Source organism: Oreochromis niloticus, linkage group LG20 (genome assembly GCF_001858045.2).
Source record: "Oreochromis niloticus isolate F11D_XX linkage group LG20, O_niloticus_UMD_NMBU, whole genome shotgun sequence".
NCBI classification, from domain to species: domain Eukaryota; kingdom Metazoa; phylum Chordata; class Actinopteri; order Cichliformes; family Cichlidae; genus Oreochromis; species Oreochromis niloticus.
The window spans coordinates 33,063,896-33,082,031 of NC_031984.2; the positions used below are offsets into that span (position 1 = coordinate 33,063,896).

General features: G+C 38.8%; 1 protein-coding gene across 7 annotated transcripts in view; it reads right to left on the reverse strand.

Annotated features, from left to right (window-relative positions):
• myt1b (myelin transcription factor 1b) overlaps positions 1–18,136 on the reverse strand; it is a 136,909-nt gene that overhangs the window by 75,394 nt on the left and 43,379 nt on the right. The window lies entirely within an intron of this gene.

Consider the following 18,136-nt stretch of genomic DNA (forward strand, 5'->3'; position numbering starts at 1 on the left):
TAAAATGTAAAAATGTAACAGTAAACAGAGTTTTGTAGATATAATTATATAATCCTTTTTCCTAAAACAATGAATGAACAGCTTAGTGCCACATCTTGTGACACTACTGACACAAGATGTGTCAAGTTCACCAGGGAAGACACAAAGGATAACTGTTTGCCTTTCCTGGACTGCGCTGTGCACATTGAAGAGAATGGCAACCTCAACATTGAAGTTTACCGGAAGCCCACACACACGGACCAGTACCTCCTCTTTGACTCCCATCACCCTCTGGAACACAAACTTGGAGTAATTAGGACCCTACACCACCGGGCAGAACATGTTCCCTCTAAGCCTGAAGGGAAAAAGAAGGAACACACACATGTAAAGGAAGCACTGAAAACATGTGGTTATCCTAACTGGGCGTTCATAAAGTCAGCAAAGAGGCACAGAAAAGAAGATCAGACACCAGCGAGGGAGGATAAGAAAGACAGACGCAACAACGTTGTCATCCCCTATGTAGCCGGTGTATCAGAGAAACTCAGGAGAGTTTTCTCCAAGCACGACATCCCAGTGTACTTCAGACCCAGCAACACACTCAGACACAAACTGGTTCACCCGAAAGACAAAACTCCAAAACACAGACTGAACAACGTGGTGTATGCTGTACAGTGCAGCGAGGAATGCCCAGACCTCTACATTGGAGAGACCAAACAGCCACTTCACAAGCGCATGGCACAACATAGAAGAGCCACCTCCACGGGACAAGACTCAGCAGTCCATCTGCATCTTAAGGATAAAGGTCACTCTTTCGAGGATGCCAATGTTCACATTTTGGACAGAGAGGACAGATGGTTTGAAAGAGGAGTGAAAGAGGCCATCTATGTCCACTGTGAGCGACCATCTTTGAACAGAGGCGGTGGTTTACGACACCAACTGTCTGCCATCTATAATCCAGTTTTGAGTTCCCTCCCCAGACGCCTTAACGCCCACTCACATCCTGGGCCATCTGACCTCAGGAATTCACATGACAAGGTGGGGCCAGGTTTCACAATGAGCTCACCCGAAACCCTGGCTGATTAGGTCCCACACCCACTTTCACACCTTGGCGCATGTGATTAGAGGATCACCAGGGGGTCCTTTGTCCCTCCTTGGGGGGATACTCCCACTGGGTTTAAATCTGGGACTCTCGGCCATTTGACCTTAGAACTGAAGAAGCTTCTCGGATGAGAGGTGAAACGTCTTCAAGCAACTTAAAGAAGTCCAGACGCTTTTCTTTGCAAACTCCTTTGACTACTGACACTAGAATGCTTTAATGAACTGTATTAGAAAGATGCCAAAAATGATTTTTGTCAGCCAGCTGTGTATCTGTATTATTGTGGTATTGCATTATGAAATAATGATAAAGTTAGAAGATGGATTCCAGGACTGGGGAAAAGAATCAGACAGAAAAGTGAGTTCTTTAAAATGATGGGTGTTATTGCATCTTATAGCAGCAAACACATCCCAAAAAGGACATTAATATTCATTTTATACATTAAATTAATAGAGCTGGGGTTCTATCAACATAAAATGAGCTTTGTAGTATAAAAACATTATGAACATCATTGGTATCATAAATTGGGTTCCAACTTTCGTAACAGATCGAACCACTTGAAAATAAGTTGAACCTTCAAATTCTTTGGATGATTTTGTTTTACTGTAGATAGACCTTTTCCTCTACAGGAAAAGTACAATAGGACTCTATCCAGTCCGAGTCCTATCACACTGGAATGTGAATGTTAGATAGAAAGCACTTAACTATAGAAAAAGTGCTTGTATGAATAGGTAAATGAGACAAGTTGGATAAAGTGCTTGGAATACTCAGGTAGAGTAGAAAAATGCTACATAATAACCAGTCCAGTCCATTCCTATCTTGCCCTCTGAAAAACTAAGTATACCTCATGATTCAATAGCTTGTAGAACCACCTTCTAACCTGAATTAATCATTTTATCATAGTTTATTAGTCTCTAATTGTTTTGGCAGACGCTTCTTGGTTGTCCCAAAAAGTTGATTCTGTTCATGTGGACGTAGCATTGTCAGTGCGAGAAACCTTTCATCACTCATCCAAGTGACTTCTGGAGTCTACAAGGAAAGAGATATCACAATAACATTTAAGCTAAGTTACCAACAAGTCTTGCTTTTTCTACAAAACAGTCTCATCAGGTTTTTTGGGGTTTTTTTTGCAGTAACATAAAAACATATAATACTACTAATATTTAAGTGTTATATTTAAGGCACAAAGACAAGATGATGGACTATTTGCAAAAGGATTGTTATGTTTTTGGTATACTTCCAGGAATCCTCCCACTAATCCTCTGTGGTCCTTACACCCAGGTTCCTCTGATCTGCCCCCGCTACTGAGCATCACAAGGCACTGATATGTCTCCAACAGTATATCCAATCTGCTTTACATCACCACAGGCATTAAAAGCAATAAGACATTACTGAAAGAGGCATCAATGTCTGTATTCCAAGTATCAGAGTAAATCAAAAGTTGCATAATGTTGCTTTGAGTATCAAAATTTAAAAATTAGATTTTAAAAGGTGGTTGCAGGAACCAAATAGAGAGAGGCTTTTTCTATATGGTTGAACCATAGATGGACCTACCCTGTAATAGTTTGATGAAGCTACAATAAGTGGGTTAAGATGACTAGAGAAGCACTTCATAAATGCTGGATCATTGGTTTGTGAAGTCCTGTTCTGAAACCTGAATTGTCTATTGTCATCAGTCTACGCTACCAAGCTTCGTTTCCAAGCTGAAACGAACTACACAGATAGTGCCGGTAACGTAGACATAAAATACTGTCATACACCTGTGAGTCAAAGCAGTCTTGGCCCAAAAACGCTTTAAGCTTTCTTACTTCTTCTTACCTCTTTGTGAAGAGAGGAATTAGTTATAGACACTAACAATACATTGTTTTTTAAGCAGGCAGTAAACACGTCTATTTGTGGCGTAAACATGGCAGTCCATCCTCAAGTGGGCATTAAAGGATGTGTAGTTTTTTTGCACTAAATCTGAAACTGATAGAAAACCTTTGATGGACTGCATGTCAATAGGAATACTTGTGAAACATGAACTTTCATTGGTCGTATAAAAAGCTGTTTTGAATCATTATGTTTTTTAAAATAAGGCCAAAACATATTTTGTGCAGGTAAACCTAATTACTCAGAGCCACTGCCTCATAACTTGTTGGCCCTGCAAGGCTGTAAGCTTGCAGCACTGTATGAATTCTTTACAGGAAAAGCCAAGCCAGAAGCTGCAGATTAATAATGCAATTTTCTATCTAAATTCTTATTTATGTGAAGCAAAAAGTTCCCCTGAGATTCTTGTATTATTCATAAGCATCAGAGATGAGGAGGAAACAAATCATTTAGCACAATGTGTGTCTCTGTTTGTGCAGATGTGTTTGAACGTTCAGTAAAGTAACGTGCCAGCATGTGCCTCCCCTATGTCGGAGATGGGCATTAAATATGTGCATTTTAGTGGATCTATAAGAATGCTTTTGCCTCGTGTTTGAATAGTTTATTTTTGTGATATCTGTACAACATTGTGAGATTGCAGGGGAATTTGCATCTGTTTATGTGTGAATGCATGTATGTTTGCGCATTCAAGTGATTATCTGAGAGGGGGAGGTATATGTGAGAATGAATGTTAATATGAGTGTTTGTGAGCGACAAGCTATTACCGGGTAATAGAATCAGGACGTATGTGCGCGGAAGTGTGTGACTGTGAGTAAAGTGTTGTGTGCTGGTGGATGATTTCCGCATTCATTACGTGTTGCCATGTCTGCATACATGCACTGTTCTTGGCTATATGTTGTGTGCTAATTTCAACATACAGAACCACTCTGTATTCCACGCATCACGTCCCATGTCTGTCAAGGGCACGCATGGGGATCGCAACTGGAGATTGAAAGTTTAAGGAGCTGAAGGGCCTGCATTCAAATGAGATTAATATACTTGTTTTCTTCCTCTAAATGCCCCTCAGCTTTTTTTAATTGTCCACCAAACCACTAGGTTTTCTTTTCTTCTGCCCCTCTTTCTATGTATTCAACCCGGTTTTCCTCCTAAGCAGGCTGGAAAATGAAGTTTCACTCCAAACTGAACATGTGTGCCGCAGAAAAAGTGAGAGCAAGAGCAACACTGGAAGGAAAGCAGCAGCAGATTTTCTCTGCCATCAATAAAACTAGTTGTTCTGCTGCTCTTCTCTCCCTGGGAGTTGAATAAAAAAAAAACGCTCATCAAAATCTAAAAGCATCTGTGGGGTGAGAGGATGATTTCCATCTGTGATGCAGTATTAATGGAAGTGTTAATAGGGGTGGCGGCTGCATGTGGAAGGACTGACAGAGAAACTGCCAGCAGCACTGGAACCTCCTCTAAACCATCAACAAGACTGGCAAGATAAACTACCAGACAGAATACAGAAAGAGAGCTACACATACACAACCCACATGAGGAGTGTGTGAACTGGTAACTCGCACAAACATACCAAACACACACATCACTGACGTGCCTTTGCAAAGAAAAAAGGAACGCAAAAAATACAAAGAACACAAACAACAAGCACACAGATGTATGTCACATCCATACTGTGCATTTAAACTTACAAAGCATCCAATCACAAATGAACTAATGCATAAGCACACAAAAAGACACTACCCAGGGAGAGATAAATTAACAATATTACACTTGAGTGTGCTTTCACACACAAAGCTTATGTACATACTGTGCTCATGCGCATAAATGCAGATATATGAAAGAATTATTAAAAATTTTCATAATTGCACACAAAGAGCACAATAAATTGACATGCTCTCAGGAGATAGTGTGCAAACACATTCACACCAACCAATATGCCAATATTTATACAACCACACATAGAAAGAAAATAGCTTAGAAAGAAAGAAAGAGGAAGAAATCAGTTTGAAAGATACATGGGCTGTGTGGGCAGAATTTGACATTACACACCATAAGAGCCTGTGGAACTACAGCAAAAATAGATTTCACTTTGATGTTACATTTTACTTCATGGCAACACTACTGTCAATATAACCCTACACAATCAATATTACATTACCTATAGTAAAAAAAACAAACAAAATCTCTTGAAAACACAAACAATGAAACAGCAATCCTGTCTGTGATACTCAGTTACAAGTCTCTCTGTATCCAATGAAAACACTAATCTTTAAGAAAAGTTCACATCTACAAAGTTCCATTAAAAAACACAAAGAGCTTCAGATTTCCTGCTACTTGTCAGTGTAGTTTTCACCTCATATTGCCTAAAGATGGTAAAATGCATTTGTTGGGGGCCACGCTTATGGGTGCATTAATACACATGTACTGTTAAGGCAATATCCCTGGGAAAAGAATAATGATTTTAACATTGCATCAAAGGCCTGCTGTTAGAGTGAAAGCTAGGATAAGCACTCCAGGAGTTATAAAGAAAACTACTATAATGGTTGCACATGTAGCTATTGGATTGGATTGAGGGAAACAACACATATTTAACAGGATTTTCTTACCTTATCAGTTACTTCATGCTTATTGTCAAATCCTTTACTTTATGCAAAAGTGAAAAGTTGGGAAATACTTGCAGTTTATGGAGGACCAGAAAAGCCATGCACGTCAACATAAAGCATACAGCAGTGCAAGTTAGCCGTGAGCTGCAATGTAAGTCGCTGTCTGACTGGTTAGAGACACACAGGGTGGCTACCATGATTTTTCTACCCTCGTGTTTGCACTGCTAAGGAGGCCTTTTTAAGATGTTTTGGGGATTGTTCACAGTCACCTAGCCTCTGTATTCACCCCCTAAAATATCTAACACAAATATATGAAGAACATGAAGGAACACTGGAGACCGGATCCTCCAAGTGTTCACCTGTGGACTCAGCTTGACCACCATGGCATGTTAGCTTCTGAAATTAAGTGCCAGTAGTAGTATCTAGCTACCAGTTTAGTCTATTAACATGCTCTTTCAAAAACAACTTTCAAAAACTACTCTTTTATTTATTGCTGAAAAAATGTACTTGGCAATTTATTTCAAGGAAAAAAATTCTAGTGATGATGTAGAAATCTGAAAAACACATGTATCAAACATGATACACTTTAATTGAAATGATTAAAATGAAATCTGTAAACACAGTCTCATCAATCCAAATGTCACCACATATGTTTCTGATACTTAAAGTTAAAAGGTTTGCAGCGGAGTGATGATAGCTGACAGTTCTGTCATTCCTTATATTACAATTCTCCGCTGAGGAAAAAACTAGACATGACATTATTGATTTCATAATAAGTTCATTTGTTTTAATTACATGAGTGCCCACGTTTCACGCTTCTAAATATGATTATTGAATATAATGAATACGATTTTGTCAGCACACCAAGCTATTAAGGGTGTGATAAAGTAACATGATTGCTGATTGTTAAAATATAAATGTCACATGTGTAAATGTTGAAACTAACCTGCAAATGTTTTTGACAAACTGTTCATTCAGCCGTTTTGAAAGGATGTACTGAAATATTTGTCTGAATCTTTTCTATGCCACTTTGCCTTCCTGGAAGCTGAGGGATGTATTACTCCTTGTTAAAATGCAAACAACAACAAGCATTTAGGGCTTCTGAGAATTTGTGTGAAGTTGTACTTATTCATGCAACCAGTACTCGTGAAAGTGGTCAGTTTCAGTGTCACTGAGCATTAGCCTCAAAAAACTGATTGTTCCTCTGGACGCGGGTTTCTAGTAAGAGAAACATGATGTCACAGCCTGTTTATAATTATATTACAGGAGTATTTCCCAGGTTACAATATCTACCTTCTTCCATTAAGTGCTGGTCATCCGCTCACTGGATCATAATCGGATACTCACCCCACAGCTCACCTGTCTATTCACCCTCCGACAGCTCCTGTCCTCGTGTTAATAGAGACCGGTGGCTCACCTTACCCCCTCCTTACCCGGATAACCTCCAAGCTCACGTAATCACCCTGGGTCTGTTTTCACCCACCTCTTGTGGAAAATTCTCTAGAAATCCAGCCCAGACTAATTCTATCCTCCTCCCGCCTCAATCCACTCCTCTCCTGCTGATTCCCGCAATCCCCTCATTGCAATGTATGTATGTACTCTGTGTGTCTAAATAATGACCTTATCAAGGTTTCCCCGTTGTTCGTGTTTGTATCTACCTTTTTAGTCTGCTCACCTCCATTTAAGCTGGTTCATAACACATCACTCATCAAAGTAAATTCTTCAGTTTCTTCATGCTCAGACTGAAGAGACATGAAAATGGAAACATGCTTGTAAAGTCACTATGACATCAAAATAAAAAATCATATTATTTTTGTGTATACGATTAAATTCTGACCAATATTGACAATGGTGCTAAACACCCATCAAAATGTATTTTTGGAATGGATAAAGCATGATTCAGCAGCTTATAAAATGACAGAGCCCATCAACCCTTTTGAAAATGTATGGAATGTCCCTAAAATCTGCTTCCGTGCTAGGAAACAAGCTTATTGATGGCTACCAAAGTGTCTGGTTGTGGTGCAACTTGTGAAGGGACACCTCAGTCATTTCACACCTAGCTCCAAAACTTGGTACTGGATCAGCAAGGTGGCAGCTATGGTCTGTACTGTGTTACAATACTTAATAAAAAATCTGCTTGATTATTTTTTCTGCTTTTTTGTAAAAAAGTACATTTGAAAAAACATTAAAAATATAATTTAAAGAGTTTATGCATACTGGTAAATAAACCACAAACATAAAATTAATTTGCGAATTACCCATACTGTTTATTTAGGTCACCTGTGGCATAACCTTACACTGGGTGGTGATCTAATGAACTTATATAATCCCTTATGGTCTTAGCTTCATTTGTGCAGCTGCAGTTTACATATGTGATGGTGCTGCTCTAATCTCTTTTTCCTATTTTCAGATTTTTTTGTGTTTTATAAGTAATTTAACGTGGGTAAAAAGACCTGTTAAAACCATTCATGCTTTCAATCAGAGCTGTAAAACAAGATTTCAGACCGATTTAAAATTTCATTTTGACCTCTAGTCAGCAGCAAAGCAACTAAAAAAGCCAAGTGCACATTTTGCTGCAGTAAAGAACTATTTATTACTTAAAACCTCCCTTTCATGGGGGGAGAGGCACCAGATAATTCTGAATGAATGGGGCCCAACGGATCTATAGTCAAGAAAACAATTACATTTCATGGATCAAACATTGTTCCTCTGACAGTTTTTATCATGTTTTTGATCAAAAGGGTTCAGAAAATAGATATAACATAGTGGATTGGTGGATTGTCATAAAATATCTCTCTGTAACTATTAGGGGAACCATGAGCCACATTGCAGGATTTGTAGTTTTGATTTCATTGAGCATGAATTTTCTAGCAGTAGCTGATAGTCACCTGCAACAATCACAACCAGTTGCTTCTTGTATCAACGTAGAAATTTCTGTTGTGATTTGGGTACTTTTTTTTTTCCTTCTGTGAGCTCCTCGCTTCACCATCTGCCTTCATCTCAACCTATCTCTGCTTCTGTCACACCAGCCTGCTGCGTATCCTCCTTTTGCCCATTTTTTGCCCTTCTCTGCATGTGTCCAAACAATCTCAGCCTTGCCTCTCTAGCTTCATCCCAAAAGGCTCAGCTCAAGCTGTCCTTCTGATGTACTCCTTTCTAACCCTCTCCATCCTGGTCACTCCAAATAAACATCTCATGGTAAGTGCCACCATCTTTTAATCTTCCCTTTCATGGTTTCTGCTATCTTTCCATCACTTCTAACACCCACTCCACCCTGGCTACACTCTCCTCTTTGCCTCTTTTGTCCACTGTCTATCACTCTGGATGGTTTACTGTAGGTATTTAAACTCATCTACCTTCACTACCTCTACTTGGTGAGCATCTTCAAGCATCTGTGCTCTCTGCTAGGCTTCATCAGTGCTAATTTGAATAACCTAAGTGGCCCTCTCCAGCGTGTCTGTGCTGCTGATGCCTTTTGGAGCATTTATAGAACAGTATTACAGAATTATCTAAAGAATTATCCAAGAAATTTGTGCTTCAGCTTTACTGAGTGACATGTTTGCATTTTATTACTCTGTGTTGATATCCTTGTTTGTAAGATGCCCTAGCACAGTTTATGGATGCAAGCTTGCTAGTACTAGCATTAGCACAATCTGTGTTTAATAAAAAGTAACATCATAAGTTTTGAGATCAAAATGCAATAAAAATTTAAAAATGACTAAAAAATGTATAGTTTTCAAATTTCAGAGAATAAAATTGGTTAATTTGTAACTACATATATTAAGTGCTATATTAGAAAAGTTAACAGGCATGGCAATCCACAAGACGGATTTCAAAAGGATTGACATATAATAATGTCACATAATAATTACATATAATGCTAAAGAGTTAGCTAAGCATTGCAGTTATGGTCAGCAGGCATAAGTTGTCTTTGTGATGATTAAAAGTGACAAGTTGCTGTAAAGCTTTTCTCTTATGTAGAATATGGTTGTTTAATGTGCGTAAGTCTGTCAGATGGTGTGTTATTGTTAGTCAAAGTGAAGCCTGACAGCTATGATAGGAAAAAAGCTGTAAAAAGCTGTTTTCCGCCATGCATTTGCCTTCAAGAATTTCTCTTCATATATAATTCATGCATTCAAAAACATCAGGCTTTGAGCAGCTCAACACTAAGCAACACAGTGTAGAGTAGCCTGCTCACTAGCTGCAGGCTGATCGACATTTTTTCACAGCCTTCTCTGGTGTTTTGCATTTGCTGCTCTAGAGATCATAAGAATATCATCAGCAGTTTGCATGCTGTAAAATGTCAGCCACACCAAACCTTTTATGTCTCGTCATTGTGAAGTCAGAGCTGAATGAAAAATTAAATGAACTGACTGACAGGATGAGAGACAACAAAAGTGCAGATGTGCTACGCATTCTACATTGCCTGCTGTGATGTGAAACCTACAGTGTCTGACCCAGAGTCAGAGCTCGGAGCTGCAGAAGAAATATATACTGTAGAAAGTTAGTGATTTATCCATTAAAAGGGAAAAAGGGCCAACTTTCATGACTTACACGCTTCTTGCTCATCTTAACCTTGACTGGAAATACAGGGTCACAATAAGTTGGAAAATTTGACAAATAGGAATATTTGATTTTTACCCAAATACGGTGACTATTCCCATGATTACCGGTGATGATGATCTGGTTAATTTAGTCCTGCCTTGGCACAGGGCTCCTTAGTTAAACCAAGATCAACAGCAGATGCACCATCATGGCAGCAGAATATGGCACTGTGATATGACATCACACCCCCGCTAGGAGCGTGGCACAAACACATCCTGTCTGCTGCCAAACAGAGGGAGAAACATGGCACTATAGCAAAGACAACGTAATGAGTAATGAATGTGCCTGGCGATACAAGCAGGGCCAAGAAAAGGTGGGGTTAGGTGGGTCGTTATTTCTTTAAATCTGTCCAAAACTATGTATGGACAGAAAAACAAAGGATCCACTAGAAAGTTATATTGTGTATTTATTATGTGTATTTTTTATTTTTAGTTTGTTCAAACCATTGGTTAAAAATTGCAAATTGCACAGAGCCGTACTGTGCAATATACCAAGCTGACTGCATTGAAGGGAAATCTGTCAGTGTTACACATCAAAGTATGTTTCCAAGTGTACAACAGGACTACTTCAGCTCATGTTTACCACAGCTTTCTAAAGCCTTAAGTTGCTTCACAGGTGAAGTTTGAGAAATTTCCTCAAACTATGTCACATCAGTCAGTGACGGCTGGGGATGAAGACTGCAAATCTGAATAGAACCAAAAAAGGAAAAGTGAATTTATCAGATCCCCACACCCAACCGCCTAACTTGTTGCAGGCTACAAGTCGCATGCTACTTTAGCCACTTAGCATCTTCCACTAAAATCTGAATTGAACTGCTACCAGTGACGCTGAATTGTGGGTAATATCAACGGGTAGATTTGAAAAAAAAAGAATGAATGGCAAAAGTGTGGAATTAATGATCACATGTTACATTAATTTCAAAAATATGCCCTGATTTATTCTTTTCTCAATTATCATATTAGGATTGTTTTTAATAAATACACAGATACATTTCTATTAAAACAAATTTCTGGCCCACCCACCACCCACTATAACCTATAACCACATGTTTTGTTCAGATCATGGTTTTGGGGCTTCAAAAAAACATTTGCCAGTTTAAATGAGGTCTGTTATTTGGGATCTAGAGTCTAATTTTATGAAATTTCACCATTGCTATTATATTGCGTACTTGATTATAAACAAGCTTGAAAACCAGTAAGTTGATTGTAAGTAGCAATCTGTGGGTTGGGTTCACTGCGCTATAGAGGACTTTGGATTTAGGTTTGTTTAGATCTACTATGCATAATATGTGTCTGATCTAAAACCTATAGTAACCAGTATGGAACCAGCCTGCCCTTTTTGTATTCTCCACCACTAAAGGAACACTTACAATCAACGTATGCATCTGATCAGGCAAAACCAACCAAAATCAGTTACACACATGTCAAAATTTATCTATAGGGGTCTTATCACTTGGTGTGCATTTTATTGTGTATAGAAGTGTGGATGGATGATGACACAGGCAACATTTGACATCTTCCAAGTGAGTTTACTCGAAGCAGTATGTTTTTTTGTATGCTGTATGCTTGTGTTCAATGAAAATATAAGTTGGAATAATGTTCATTACTGTAATAATTCGTGACCACAGAAAACATTTTGATATGTTATAGGATGAAATATTTATATGAATGAGTATTCCAGCTGCCTGTTTTAGCGTTGCTTAAGGAAGAAATATGCACATGTTACTAAAAGCTAACAGAAAAGATGGAGGTGTCATTATGGTTTGTGGTTTGTCTATTACATGTGCAGCGACAGTCTAGCTTGGCTTAGAATGAAATCTTAAAGCAGAAAAAAATGAAAAAAATGAAAAGTACTTCTTGAAGTACTCGTGGCCAGGTCGCTCTTAGAAATGAGATTTTTAATATCAATGAAAGGACTAATAAAAAAAAATAACTCTCAGTACTTGTTTTTCATAGAACAAGTCATAATGTCAAGCGCAACTAGCTTACAGTGAAGTGGAAATACCCCCAAATTCAGACTTACAATACCACAAACCACAATGGTTATAATGTGTGAAATGAATTCTAGTATCAAAGACATTTTATTGCAAAAGTCCCAAGCTTAATGTAAGATGCTACTCCAGAACTCATGTAATTTCATAATTGAACGTCTATTTCAATGGGACAGCTGGGGCAATGCCCCGGGGGGCCTAAAGAAAGGAGGGCCCATGACCAAATGACTTTCAAAGAAGCTTCTCCTCAACAGATTCTTGGATGCTAATATAGGCAGCATGACAGTTATGAATTCCACTATATGTTCTATCTTGTCCACCAAAGCCTACCTTTTTTTGTTAATGCAGTAAGCATTTTTCTTATGAATTCAATTTTAGCTCCATAATATTTAATTTGTCATTTTCGACTCCATTGAGTAAAATAGGCACATTTCTGAAAAATGTTAAAGGCAGAGGGACATGCTGGGAAATATATAACTTCCTGACCTTACTCCCTTACATTTGTGCAAAATGTCCTTGACCTCTTGACATCAACTATGCAACAATTTGTTTATCAGGAAGTCTCTTTTAGAGTAGTTAGCTGGCAGAGCAGCACCTTGAATTATGTTTAGCAAGCAACTGTGCTCAATAGAGGACTTGAGCCGTGTTGTCAGTGACTTTGCTGAGCACAAGGCCCAAAAGATGGAGTTCTGATGGGTGTATAGTTTGTCTTTGTGGTAGCATATGCACTCCTATTGTAATGTATATGTGTGATATATCTAGAAGCTGATCCACCTGGAAACAGTTATTGAGTGAGGAATTCTGAGCGTGTTTTTGTTTTTTACAGAACCCTCTCAGAAAGTGGTTGATGGTTTGCTTCCTTTTGTTCCATACTTAATAGTAATCTGGTTGAAGAAGATGGTTTGATTTATAGTATAAGCTTAAATAAATATGTCCATTCCCCTGATATCTGAATGTGGTTGCTGTTCATGGTGCTGATCAAAAGCTATGTGGTATAATTATTATAATTATTGCTATGTGGTACTTTTTTTGCCCTTCCTGTGTGTGTGTGTGTGTGTGTGTGTGTATGTGTGTCCATCTTTTAGATACAGTTTGTTAGATCCAAATATAGATGAGAAGATATTTAGATATTTGTATTGTGTGTGTGTGTGTGTGTGTGTGTGTGTGTGTGTGTTGTGTGTGAGAGAGAAAGAGAGAGAGAATGTGAACTGTGCTGTGTTTCCTCCAGCACAATGAGGCCCCAAAAATATGTGCCCCAGCGCCTATCACAGAGTTGTGACCCCTGGGGGGTTTACTTCAAATTGGGTGTGACAGTGGCCAAGGGCTTCCTGCACATGTCTGGAAATCAGAATGTGAATATGTTGATGTATTGAGAAAATACAGTCCTACAAACACAGATGTACAATAGGTAAAAAATGCTACAAAGCAAGTTCATTTTTTGTGCTTCAGCCTGGTGGTCTGTCAAGCTGATGCCATGGAGGCAGTTAATTGACTCCAGGTCCTAACTGTACACATTTTTCCCAACTCATCCCTGTCTTGCATCCATGTTGCACATGTCAAAAAACTGTACACAGTGGTACTTCAGCATCTAGCTAGCACAACTAAAAACCAGCCGTAAACAGACTAATCTTTGGAAGCTCAACTAGTATCACAAAAAAACTATTCTGTGCATTTTGGTACACAATTGGTTTGCTAGCAAAAGCTGCTGTATTTTCTGGGTTTCAATGAGATTTAATTACTCAGGATGTAGATTTTTGAAGACAAATTAAATTCATTTTGTGTTATTTAAAGTTTATTATAAATATTATATGCTGACTACGCAAGTTTCCAGTATGGTGGTACAGTTTACAGTGATGGATATAATTGCATTGGTGCAGAGCAGACTGCAGTATTCGTGTTCACTATTAGGTTAGGTTATAAGACATTATAACATAATAGGAGAAATAATTCTGAATTTAAATTTATGTGAGAATTTTGCAGCAGAAAAAATGGTGGCAAAATCCCTAAAAAATCAGATTTGACTGGATATTCTGCACATGTTTCTTGCATATTTTTACATCCCACTGACGACTGAAATGAAACTTCGTTAATTAAAATAATATAAGTGCCTATATGCATGACTGCTGGTATTATAAAACATCTATTTGAATTTAAGTGGATGGTGTTCTAGTCAAATTCTCTTTTATCCTAGCATTATACTGCTCAGGGACTGAAAATCAGTAACACCTGCTTATATACTGTAGATTGTAGTCAGCTAAATCCACAAATAGCACTAAACCTCAGAGAAGCAGCAGCACAGGTCAGATGATTACAGCCTCCATGCAGGTTGTAAGTGTTAGTTGCTGCCTGCTTAGAGATTAGCTAGCAGCGATTTAGTAGCAATAGCCTTGATAAAAATCAGGCAAAGCAGTTATATGCTAAAAGCAGCCTTTGACATGTTTGTGTACTTAGAGCAATATGTACAACACATCATCTTTCATTTCCATTTTCTTTCCACATTCCCCGACTTGGGGGACAGGATTATCTGAGTGAAAGTGGTATCTTCTTCTCTTCTCTCTTGTTCTCTAACTCTCAGTCAGTAGTAACACACATTTTAATAAGAGTAGTTTGGATTGTGAATAGTAAGAGGTTGTATCTGATGCTTGAAAGACATCGAGTGTGGTTGAAACACTGCTAAGGGAAAGCTGATGGAGTTTAGCACATGAGCAGTAATACCTCTGTGAAGGAAGTGAGAAAAGGGGATAAAATCAGAACACTGTTGCCACAGTGCTTATGACACAGCTTGACAAATGATTTTGTGGGAGATCTGCAGTATTAAGAGGTTTGAAGAAAAGATGTCTCCATAGTTTAAAAAAAAAAATAATGACCACATCAAGACAGAATGGTGAGAAACCAGCACCCTGCTGAGATTCTGATAGTGACTGTGCACTGGTAGCATCCTCATCTACTTTAAAGGAAATGTGAAATATGAATTAGCTTTAAAAAAGTGCACCCTGCCAGTGTCACAGGCTGTTGGATATGGACTGGTATATAGTGATAATATGCCACATCAGTATATCACACTATCTTTAAAGCCTCTTTGTCCCCAAGCCTCCTTTTCTCACTCCCACTCCTCTGTGTCCAGGCCCATTATCCTGGGCAGCTGGTTTTGGGGCCGGCTGGCTAGAGAGGAAGCTGAAAGTGGAGTCTAATTCACTTATTGATTCATGTCCTGTGTTGCAGGATACTTCACAGCTTTAATCAGTGGGAGGTTTGGGGTTAAGAACAGGGGTGAAATGAGGGTTTAGGGCCACCAGATGCACTGTTTGCAGGTGGGTCAAAACCATTTTTTTGAAAGGCCTGTTAAAAGACAGGCCACATCCTTGTTTTGTGGGTGGTTTAAAATCAAAGGGAAAGAATTTGTATTATTTTTTATCTATATATTTTCCATGAAAAATTGAACAAAAGTATTTAAACTATTTTCTTCAGAAAAATTTGGCATCTTGATGGGCAGATGGACAACGCAGTTAATCTGTAGTCTGACACAAAATTGACACACCTGAAAGTAGACTTGTTTGGGTGATGTTTTTAAGCAGCTGGACAACGTAGTTTTACATACAAGATAACCTTTTTCAATTAATAAAGTTAAATTACATTTGATGTCACTGTGACAAGAACAACGAGACACAATAGCATCTCCATAAGATGAAAACAAAATCACAACAACAATTAAGAATAAGTAATAAATAAATGGCACAGTTAAAACAGTGAATATAACACCTACAGTACAGGTTATGTAATGTAATGTAATGCCAGGGGGATTTGTAAGGGGAGCTATTAAGAAGTCTGACTGCATATGGGTAAAAAACTGTTTGTCGTTCTTGCTTTAATGGACCTGAACCTTTTGCCTGATGGGAGCAGTCAGAACAGGTGATGGGCAGGGTGAGAAGAGTCAGTGAGGATATGCAGTGATCGCTGCAAACAGCAGGAGGTGAGGATGGCTGTAATATCTGGCAGCTCTGTCCCAACGATCTTTCCAGCAGTTTTAATGACCTACTCGATGGCTTCCTGTTCTGCCTTTGTACAACTGAAGAACCACACAGTGTGTCAGCATATAGAAACGGACCAACAATCTATGTCAGGGGTGGGCAACACCAGGCATTGAGGGCCGGTGTCCTGCAGGTTTTAGATATCACCCTGAGTCAACACACCTGAATCAAATGATTAGTTTGTTACCAGGCCTCTGGAGAACTTCAGGACATGTTGAGGAGGTCATTTAACCATTTGAATCAGCTGTGTTGGATCAAGGACACATCTAAAACCTGCAGGACACCGGCCCTCGACGCCTGGAGTTACCCACCCCTGCTCTATGTAGAAGCGTTTCTGTCTTCAGTTTCCTGAAGTAAAAGAGGCATTGTTGGACTTCTGGGACAGTTGCTCTGTCAACATTACCCCCAAGAACTTAACACACTCCACTTTACTCACTATGTGTTATTATCTGGCTCTCTTCAACGGTGCATCTTTTGTCTTGTCTTCATGTCCTCACCAGCTTTGGTAGATGGCTGCGCCTCCCTGAGCCTGCTTCTGCCTGAGTTTTTCCTTCCCACTGTTGCCAGGTGCTTGCTCTTGAGCGTTGTCTGATTGTTGGGGTTTTCTCTATATTGGTGTATGGTGTATACCTTACAATATAAAGCACCTAGAGGCCCTATACCAAATTGAACTGAACTGAATTTGGATAGACGGCACAGTTTTCAGATTAACACGGTCACCAGCAGCAATGTAGGCACTGTCTGAGTGTATGGTGAATAATTTAAGTAGCAGGGTGGTGTTTGAGTAGTTTTCCGAAAAAATAGATAATCAGAGCTATCAACAATAATATACTTCCACAATATCACCACATGTATCCCTTAAAGCTTGTACATTCACTTTGGGCCCAGTTTGCAGTCAGCCAACATTGACAGTAACCAGAGAGGAATGTCAGAGATTACAAGTAGGTACTGAATAATCTAGGCTATTACTATACACTTTGTGCAGGGCTCGTAGTTCTATTAATCTTCAATTACAATGCTGAGAGGATGAGAGCAGGAAACTGAAGGGAACATGCTGTGCAGCTACTGGATAAGAGACACAGCTGGGGAAATCACCTGGGAACATCAACACGATACTGCCTTCTGATTTTTCTTTTTTTGCAACGTCACACTCCAGATTCAAAGGTTATGTGATCTGATCTGTAATCGCAGCACTGAGATCAGAAAGGAGCCCCAACCTAAATCACATCTATTTATTCATATTTCATACATACTCACCTATAGATTTCCAAAGTGTAATTTGCTACTGCTGAGCCTTTAAAATCAACAGATTAGAGTATTAAATAAGATTATTAACATCAGTGTTCACAAATCTGTATTCATCAAACAAAGAAAAACACACTCACTGCTCACACACAGCAACGGCTTCTCTTCACTGACTTCAGACTATTCTTATTTGGTACGACTTTGAAAAAACATACAGGAACAAGGAATATTTTACCCTCAGTGCTACTTATCTTTGAACTGAAAATCGCAAATTTGAAGTGTTTTATTTAACAAATATTTTGAACATTGGATTCATTTGTATACTGGCTCTACTTGGATCCACAGGGTGCTCTGTATCAGGTTTCCCTCTTTGTTGATGTTGCTATTGCCATTAAGGTTGAGTATTTTTCTTTGAAATTATCCTAAAGGTTACAGTAAACACTTCAAGTTGTTTGAAATGGGATACTCTGACATGAGTCAAGATGTCTTTCTATTTATATGTATAATCTCAGATTAAGAGACCCCATATTAACGACTGTGTTGTTTGCCTGTGTGAAAGCGCTGAATAAAAGAAGACTTGGTCATAATTGAGGAGGAAGAGGTCAGGGCCTGGACACTCAGCACTCACTCACCCCATGACCTCTGTCCCCTCTGACCTCTAACCTTAGAGTCAAACACTTCTACAGTCATAAAATTATCAATCAAGCATGTGCCAAAAAGATTA